The sequence below is a fragment of the Adiantum capillus-veneris genome, chromosome 1 (assembly GCF_014529385.1).
Source record: "Adiantum capillus-veneris isolate H3 chromosome 1, ASM1452938v2, whole genome shotgun sequence".
In the NCBI taxonomy this organism is placed as follows: Eukaryota; Viridiplantae; Streptophyta; class Polypodiopsida; order Polypodiales; family Pteridaceae; genus Adiantum; species Adiantum capillus-veneris.
In genome coordinates this window covers 129,985,021-129,991,324 of record NC_140931.1, presented here as the reverse complement: position 1 = coordinate 129,991,324, position 6,304 = coordinate 129,985,021, and the positions used below count along the sequence as shown (strand labels likewise).

General features: G+C 41.4%; 1 pseudogene; it reads right to left on the bottom strand.

Annotated features, from left to right (window-relative positions):
• Positions 1–912: 912 nt before the first annotated feature.
• LOC147465555 (pentatricopeptide repeat-containing protein At4g38010-like) lies at positions 913–3,805 on the bottom strand (annotated as a pseudogene).
• Between the last annotated feature and the right edge of the window lie 2,499 nt (positions 3,806–6,304).

The following is a 6,304-nucleotide window of genomic DNA, read 5'->3' as shown; positions in this document are numbered from 1 at the left end:
ACATACACTTAGTGTGGAACACGGCGTGTTCCACACAAGGACGAAGCACATTGAGGTACACTACGCTTTCATCAGAGAGGCGACATCGACCTTAGGTCTGTGAGGATGAATGAGCAAGTTGGAGATCTTCATGAAAGCCCTAGGAATAGAGAAGCTAAGGCAATTTCAAGCTATCCTTAAGAGTACGAGAGATGGTGTTGAGCTTGAGGAGTGTTGCTCAGCACATGGTATGCTTAGATGACTTCTTGGTTACATTGTCACGTGCATGAGATAGCGGACACAAAGATCATCGCTAGTGGCACTACAACTAAACTTCACCAACATGGTCTACCTATCAAGAGTGATGGCCACTTATCTAGCTTGCTTACTCACTAGTGGTTTCACATTGACCATTGTACATACTTCTTATAAATTTATTTTCCACATATGTTTAGTAGACCTCATCATCATTTTGTATAGTGAAAAAGAAGCAACAGCTTTGTGTCTCCATTTCAATTGTGTGCTCTTTTGGTTGTGGGAGTGTGCGCTTGTGAAAGCTCAAGCTCTCTCCTCTCTCTCTTTACAAAATGTTTGTTCTTGTTCCTCTAAATAGAAGCATAGTGGGATTTCTTTCAAGGTTTCTTTTAAGATTCTTCTAAACATATGGATGGAGACCTTTTCTCTTCCATTTTTTTGTGAAGGTATTAAGGTTTTGGTTTCATTTGAATAACAAGCATCACCATATCATTGCAAAACTTCATTTTTGTAACAAATTTCTGATAAACCAAATATTTGGAGTATTAATTTGTATTTAAGCATACCATTTTGATTTGTAATTAGCTTGATGCAATCATATTATAGTTAACTTGTTCTCAATGAAAGGCAAGCCATTTTAATTTCTAATTGACTTGTTAGTAAGTTCATTCCACAGCAGAGCCACCAAACAATCACTAACTCTAAATCTAGGCCCAATATTGAGGCACAACTCATTCAGACAATGTCAAACATCCATAATTATCCAACTGGGACGCTATCACCGCTGAACTCCCCACTCCCCTTGCCAGATACAGACCTCTCATAGATGCTACCAGTTACATGACCAGAAAACTAATTAAGATAATTAGTCCTAAGATGCGAGAAACTAGCACCAACTTTTAGTCTGTTGCATTGAGTTCTACAGATGTATGCTACCTCCTCACACCTAACTTCTTTACCTGGCCTCCCATTCTAACACTTGAAAGAGCATGTCTTTTAGCAAGACACTTCTTGTCTTTACCATGAGTCAGTCCCTTGATATCTTCATTGACACCACTTCCTGCTTTATGTTTCCATAAACCTGCTTCTCTTGGGCAGCCATGTGTGCGAATCTCTGAAAAGTCACAAACTCAACGCAGTCATGAGTGGAGGGTAGAGGTTTACATCACTACGGAGCAGGGCAAGCAGATGCCAGACCAATAGTAAATAAACCACCTTCAAGTACCCAAAACTTCATCCCATATTCGATGGACCAAATGTCAGAAAAAAATCATTCCACTCAAGCAAAAGCCATGTTGATGCAAGCCCGCAACCTCAAGTGCCCAGGCACCCAAAAGTAATCACGGCATGAGCCAATATAATGAGAAGAAGTCATCTCTGCAAGATTCTCTTTTGACTATGAAGCTCTGAGCAAGAAGCGACCCTACAACCACATCATCACTAAATCCGCACCGAGTTTCTCATTCTCATGGCTGCAATCTTTTGTGCTTCCTCAAGCATGCCAGCAGTCATATAGATCTTTTCCATACAAACGTATGCTGCAGGATCATGTTCATCTACATTTACGGCATGCTCAAATGCCCATTTTCCAAGCTTTACATTTCCCCAGTTTTGACAAGCACCTAAAAGAGCAGACCATACTAGCAGATCATGGCAAGATGCCAACTTCTTGATCACTGCCATTGCCTTGTCGAAATGCCCTGTCCGGCCAAAAAGATCGATCATGCAAGTGTGGTGCTCTACGTTTGGTGAGATGCCATGAACCTTTTGCATACTCTCATAAAACATTTGGCCCTCAACTATATAACCTGCGTGACTGCATGCACTGAGGACACAAACAAATGTGATTGCATCCGGAGGAATTCCCTCATGCTGCATACACTTGTAATAATCTAAAGCTTCCTCTGTCATCCCTTGTTGGGCATACCCTCCTATTACAGCATTCCATGAAACTAAGTTTGGAGTGAAGCCCTCACTCTTCATTTGCCCAATACACTCAAGTGCTTCTTTGCCTTGCCCTTGTTGGGCGTACCCAGCAATTAGAGCATTCCATGAAATCACATCACGAGCATGAAGCTCATTCAGCACTTGTGCTGCTTTTCTGAGCTCACCACACTTGGCATACATGTCAACCAATGCAGTCCCAAGCACAATATTATTTTTGAGCAGGCCCTGACTGATAATCATGTCATGAATTTGTTTGCCCCACTCACCTTCTTTTGTGATTCCGCACACCTTCAAGATGCAAGCATAAGTGATTGAATTTGGAGAGACCCCATCACCTTGCATTTGTTGAAAACATGCCAACGCCTCTTTGCACAGCCCCTGTTGCGCATACCCTGCAATTAGAGCATTCCAAAGGACTACATCCCGAACACCAAGTTCATTAAGTACTATTTGAGCTTTTGAGAGCCTTCCACTTTTGGCATACATGTCGACCAAAGCAGTGCCAAGCACTACATTTTTCCCCAAAAGTCCCTGTCCAACAATCTCATCATGAATTTCATTGCCCCTCTCAACTGCACCTGTAATGGTGCACGCTTTTAAGACGCAAGTGTAAGTAATTGCAGTTGGTGAGAGGCCTTCGCTTTGCATCCTCTCAAAGCAGTCCAATGCTTCCTCTCCTTTCCCTTGTTGGGAATAGCCAGCAATCAATGCATTCCAAGAGATGACATCCCTAACAGGAAGGTCCTCAAGCACTTCTTTTGCTCTCAAGTGCTTTTGCTTTTGAGAGCACATTACACTTGGCATACATGTCGACCAAAGAACTACCAAGCACAATATCTCCTCTCAATAGCCCCTGGCTGGCGATCTTATCATGAATTTGTGTGCCAATGTCAAGATTTTGAGTGATGCCGCAGGCCTTCAAGATGGAAGAGTAAGTAATGGCATCAGGAGAAAAACCCTCACTTAGCATTTGCTCATAGGAGTGGAGAGCTTCCTCACCCTGCTCATTTTGAGCATATCCTGCAATAAGAGCATTCCAAGAGATGGCATCTCGATGGGGAAGTTGGTGATGAACCTGCTGAGCCTTGTGAAGTGCGCCACATTTAGCGTACATAGTGATCACCATGTTTCCCAAATGTGTATTGGTAGTGAGCAAACCACTGTTGCAAATATTTGTGTGTAGTCTTGTGCCTTGTTGCAAATCCTTCTTCTTGGCACATGCCTTGAGCAGTGCCATGAAAGATTGGGTTGCATACTTGTCAATCTCTTCCTCTCCAGGACTTCTCTCTGTTGCTGCCCAATGTGGCTTGCACCAACTATTGATCCACAGCGGTTCCTGGTTGAGCTTGAGCTCACAATCGCAGGATTTTGAGTTCCTCTGTCCGAACAATACATTCGGCTTACGACCGGAAAGCAGTAGCTCGCTCAGAAAATGGCAAGACAAGAGCGGCATTTACCCTCATGCTGTGAACCTAGGTTTGTACAACAGTACGCAATCACTTACTGCGCATGCGCGAGAGAGAAGAAGAAGAAGAAGACGAGAAGAGAAGAGAGAGAATCATGAATTTGCATGCCATTCCAAATATTTGCATTTGCTAAACACTAGGCCGATAACATTTGGATGCATTTTCCACTACTATAGTTGCCAATGCTTGTGGTGGATGTTATATTCGTAGCACATATGAAAGAGGAGGCAATAAAATGTGTAAATAGCTCTACAAAATGAAACTAAATACTTCCCTCATTACAATTACTTGAAAGCCTTGCTAAAGCATTTGGACTATAATAGAATGTGAAGAATAAATCACATCTATGTATAAATAATGAAACATTTTTATTCACAATACATAACCTTGTTATATGCATAAACAGTCATCTGTTAATGTTGTTTAACAATAGTCGTAACCTTAACAAGTCTTATTAGGTATCCAACAATTTTTTGCCATTGGAATTGTTTCCAATACTACGTGCTCAAAATGGTCGAATAGACAGATTTGACCAGCATCAAGGGACTTTATCACGACACATAATTAGGGGAATAGACACTAGTGTCAATCCCAAAGACCGATATTCTCCACATGTGGAACATGTCTTATATAGTGATGTCAAGAATTATGACATCCATTGTACTTGGGTGTGGAGGTAACTGAAAACACTATGTGACATGAGTGAGAGGGACCCTCATAAACCTTGCTCCACACTTACTAAATTAAACTCCATGAGCTCCGAGACCATGATGCACACCTTGCGACTAACAACATGTGCTAAACAAAACCCTACCATCATGTAGGCAATAGGGAGTGAAACCTTGATTGTATCAAAATGAAGAGTTGAGAGAGAAAGTAATAGGTTGCAAAAATTGACCCGGTACACTGCTTTCTCAAAATCCTTTGCTCATACATGACCTTGTCATTTCTCTGAAGAGTTAAGTGGATAAAAGCTTCAAGAATATGCATCCCACTTATAAAGCTCAATCAAAGCATACTCAAAAAAGAAACAAAACCAAATCATATGTTTACTATGAGGTGTAAAATAATGTATACTTACCAAGAGGTAAAGGAAAATTTTCAAACCTCAAAGGTACATTACAAAAATTATATCTTCAAAAGGCCCAATATTCCTTTAACCTGTTAAACACTAAAATAAGAGATTAGTGAAGATAAGATTTAACTAATAACTGTGGGTATTGCCTTGGCAATCCAATTCCCTTGGTTGGATTGTGTAAATCCAAACCCCTTGGTTAGATTTTGCAAAGAAACTTCGTAAACTATCAGTGAACTAGACCAACCTAGAGTATCATGCAACCAAAAATGATTGTAAGCAACTTGATAAAGTGAACTTAGCTACTACCCCTTTCACTTGAGAAATTCTTTCCATGAAAGTTCAAGTGTAAAGAGGAATCATGTCATGCTAAGTGTAGGAATAGGAGGGCACTACCCTGGCAAAGTGTCAGACATACTTGCAGTATAGGGGTCTATATATAGCTAAGAGCCAGAGGGCCAGTGGCCTATATATAGGATGGTTGGGTGGTTTTTTGCAAGTCTATTTCCCCTCTGTCTTACATTAGTATCAGAGCTCAGGGGAGATGAAAGCTATGGAGAAGGGTAAAAGCTACCTTGCATGGCTTTGCATTCTCTCTCTCTCTCTCTCTCTCTCTCTCTCTCTCTCTCTCTCTCTCTCTCTGTGTGTGTGTGTGTGTGTGTGTGTGTGTGTGTGTGTGTGTGTGTGTCTCTCTCTCTCTCTCAGAGGTGATGAGCTTGGGTCATGAGGCCATGGGCAAGATCTCTTGCAGAGAAGACAGAAGAGATGGCCGGCGGACATCATGGGTAACACCCCTTGCACACACATCTTGTGTGGAAAGAGCTACATAAATTTTTTCAAGCACAATCTTCTATTAAAGTGTTAATTTTGGCAAGCTTATGAGGCTTCTTTCCACAGAATGCGTTATCCAACCAAGATAAGCATCAAGCTTTGGGGATGGATTCAAAGACTATGCATGACACAATCGGGTGGAATTTTCCACATGCATGCACGACTATCCAAGGGATAGAGTACTCAAGATTTCTTGATGGCATTTAGTATCTTTGGAGTATTGCAAGGCATATTGGTACATCCACCGACAAGCATCTAGGTACTCATGTTTAAGATTCAGATTCAATTTTGCAATCATCTGCATGTTGTTTAGGGTTGTGAATTCCAACTTGTGCAATGATTGTTGTCCAAGGGGTATGTTGGAGTTTATCAAGTGTGGGTTGATTGTCGTTATAGCAAGGCTGTTATAATGAACAATTCCATTCATCTACATGGATTTTGTCTTAAGTGTATGTGGATTTCAAGGAAATTCAACCACTTTTAGGGCTCCTCTCAAGTAGAGGTAGCACACAATGCTTTTCAGTTGGCAACGGGGCTTAAAAGCTTGGGGCTAAAGGGCTCCAATTGGACATTACCTCCACAACATGCAACGAGCATGGCTCTGTGCAAGGTTGTTGATACTAAGTCCGATGTAGTCAGAAACGTTTATGCTCAACCCATTGTCAACAAGATAGATCCAACAAAATTTCAAGGGTAAATGCCAACAGTATTGGGCAACCTAGATACGCTTTTTTTCTCCAATTACTGTAGA